This window comes from Condylura cristata, unplaced genomic scaffold (genome assembly GCF_000260355.1).
Source record: "Condylura cristata isolate star-nosed mole 26May11 unplaced genomic scaffold, ConCri1.0 scaffold00026, whole genome shotgun sequence".
NCBI lineage: Eukaryota > Metazoa > Chordata > Mammalia > Eulipotyphla > Talpidae > Condylura > Condylura cristata.
In genome coordinates this window covers 8,329,168-8,332,446 of record NW_004567127.1, presented here as the reverse complement: position 1 = coordinate 8,332,446, position 3,279 = coordinate 8,329,168, and the positions used below count along the sequence as shown (strand labels likewise).

At 55.4% G+C, this 3,279-nt stretch overlaps 1 long non-coding RNA gene across 2 annotated transcripts in view; it reads right to left on the bottom strand.

The window, feature by feature from the left end:
• The window catches only part of LOC105854092, a 29,279-nt gene that overhangs the window by 20,629 nt on the left and 5,371 nt on the right, over window positions 1-3,279 (bottom strand). The window lies entirely within an intron of this gene.

The window sequence follows — 3,279 nt, the reverse complement described above, 5'->3', positions numbered from 1 at the left end:
GCCCAGCGAGGTCCCAGGCTGCGCTGCCCTGAAGGTCCTGGCTTCGAGGCTGCAGTGCTGCAGACTGGCCAGGTCTGGTGAGAGGATGTGCTTTCCTTCCAGGTCCAGAGTCCACCAGCCCCACCCCGCCCTGGTCCAGAGGTCCCAGAGGGGCTTTTGCTTGGGACTCTGACCTGGACATTGTCTTCCAAATCGTTTCCTAATGCAAGTGTGATTGAGGGGTGGGGGACAGGACATCCCTTCCTGGTCCTTCAAGTGGGGGTAGAGATCGAATTTTCGGGCAGATCCCCCCTCACCCCCAAAACACTTGAAGGGGGGCAGCACTGAGTCTGGCAGTGCAGACTGTTCTGGAGTGCCGGGTCTGGGCCCTGCCTCATCCCTGCTAGGTCGTCTCTGGGGCAAGTGATCCCACCCCCTTCCCTGTCTTCTCACCTGCACAAGGACATAAGACATCTGCCTCTTGGGGTTGCCGTGAGGCTCAGTGGGCTAGTACCTAGCATGTAAAGTGCTGGGGCAGAGCCTGGCACGGGGTCCGTGCTGCCCAAGTGTTTATTCTTATCGACACCCCTGCCCTGCCCTTCACATCCCCAATACAAGAGAGGCACCTCATTCAAGCTCGGAGCTGGCCACGGAGCCTGGGGTGGTCTCACTGCAGCAGGCCTGGGTCCTGTGAGCTCTCAGAACCTGCTTTGAAGACCCCCCACAAACCACTGCTGATGCCCCCGCTCCCAGGCCTCCTGCCAGAGACTGGTCCTGATGGAGCATCCCACCACCCTGCTCATGGTTCAAGAAGCCTAATCAGCTATGACCCTTGTAAGCGCTCCCCCTCCCCCACGGTCCCCCAGGGCCTGGGTGAGGTCAGGAGGGGCTGGAGCATTTGCTGAGTGCAGGATGAAGTCCTGTGAGTCTGGCACATTCCTGTTGCTAGCAGATAGGACTAGCTGCTGGCTGTGTCTTTGGAGGACTCTGCAGCTTCCTCCTGCAGCCAGAGCTCCCCAGGCCTCCCTGGGGACTGTGTCTGCTGAAAGGACACCTTGCACATGACCATTTGGGGAAAGGGTGGCAGTTGGAGTGCCCCCACAGGGCCTGTCAGCATCTTCAAAGCCTCTGGGGGCGGGGGTGTGGGCTCCTCGCCTACCAGGAGGACATGCAGCTCGGCTGCAGACCAGATCCCGAGCTCCCACATGCTGCCAGCCTCACCCGTCCTGGGCTCGCCCCACCACACAGGGTGGCAGGTGGTGCGGGCTGGCAGTCGGGAGGGAGGCTGGGCTCTAACCCGGCCTCTACCACTTTGCAGGCTGAGTGTCCTTGAGGAAGGTACTTCCCCTCTCTGGCCTCGGTATCGTCATTTATAAATGGGAGACAGTGATGGCTGTTCTGCCTGCCCCCCAAGGTTCTAGAGAGACAATGCCTCTGGGACTTTGATGGGAATAAAGAGCTAGAACTAGGTTGCTATACTTCCTGTCGCGTTACAGGGTTGTCGTCAGACTCTCTCACTGGCCACTTCTGTGGGTAGCCAAGTGGCTGACAAGCAGAGGGAGTGGGGGGGACACAGATGAAAGAAGACCTTGATCTAGGGGGATCACCTCTCTCCTTTATTGAAGAGGCAGAACATTCATTCCTGAGGGCAGAGAATGCACAGATATAGACTTGAAAGAAACCCACAAGCGTGGTTTTAAATATCCATCTATAAACACATAAAAGTTTCTAAACTAACAACAGCTGGATGCTTTAGTGCTCCAGAATTCTGGATTCACCACTCAGGAACAGGTAGTCTAGGAAGGCTTCCTGGAGGAAGAAAGACATTTGTGGTGTTGATGGAGCTCCAGACCAGGACAATCAGATTTGTAATGGTTTTAAGGTAGGAGAGGTTTGGCAGTGGGCTCTGGTTTATAGAGATGCCGAGGTTATGAGCGACACGGAGGCTCGTGAGCAGATCTCCTTCATGGGGCCGTCACGTGGGCACTGGTTTTAGACGAGAGAATGGAAATGACCAGGCTTGTCCATGCAGCACCATTCGAGGGCTCAGTTCACTGCCGCCCAGGGTCATAGGGTAGAGATTTGCAGTCAGGAGGCTTAAGGGGGAGGGCACTTGGTATCAACACTTTTCGGGAGGCTAACTGAGGTCACTGGCAGCAGCGTGGTCCCTCCGGTCCATGGGAGGCTCTGGAGCTTAGATGAATTGGACAGATCGCTATTGGAGGCTGAAGCCCAGACTTTTCTATCCCACCTTTAGCCCTGGGGTGTGGGTTACCCCCAGGGTGTGGCCTTGGGGATGTTCGATCCCTTCTAAGGTGGGCAGCGCCTGCAGAAGGACATGACCATGCGCTGTCAACAGCCAACATGCCCCATGGCTTCAGGAACATGGATCTGCTGGTGCACCTCACCCCAGCCCCCATCAACAGGGAGGCAGGAAGGCTCCCCAGTCATGTCGGCTGCCTCTGGCCGGGCTGCAAAACCATTAGCCCTTCAGATTCTTCTAGGGCAGGGATATTTGACTCCTTTCTCTAAGCTGCCCTTTTACAGAATGTTACAATTGAAAGTGAGTTTTGGGGCCACTTAATGCCATACTCCTTAGCCTGGTGAAGGCATATTTCAGAGTCATCTGGAGGCTTTTTAAAACCACTTTGGGTGGATTTTGATGTCTACTGACACTGTTCTTTAAGACAACACTAGGAGCTCTGTGAGGTTAGGGCACCCTGTCTCTTTCAGTGCTGACGCCCTGGATCGCCACAGCATGAATATCGGGGTGCGAATGCACTTGACCTCCGCCCTCGTCCTCATCTGTTGCCACGTCTCGTTTATTTCTGGGCTGCAGTCACTGTCTCCTTGCCTTTGCACAAGACTGTTCCCTCTGTCTGGAACCCTCTTTCTTCTGGTGTAGCCCCCCCATTAGGTCAGTTGGGGTAGGGTGCTCAGCGTGGCACCCTCACAGCATCAGCCCTCCCAAGCCTGACGACGGGCTGTTGCCCGGGACACTCTCTAGTAATCACTGTCCCCTGTATGGGGACAGTGTATGGGTGCCCATACAGGGCTCAAAGGAGCACTTTGTACTTCCGAGGCCCTCCCCTGCCTGTGTCTTCTGTGTCACACAAGCCTTTGGCAAGCAGGTGCCTTATCTGCTAACCTGGGTGTGATGCCGCCAGACACCAGCACAACACCGGACGCGTGGAAGGCGCTCGATAAATGCCCGTGGGAAGTCAGACAAGTCCACCCTACAGAGGGACTTTACGGTGTTTTTATATATATATATATATATATATATATATTTCCTTTTTC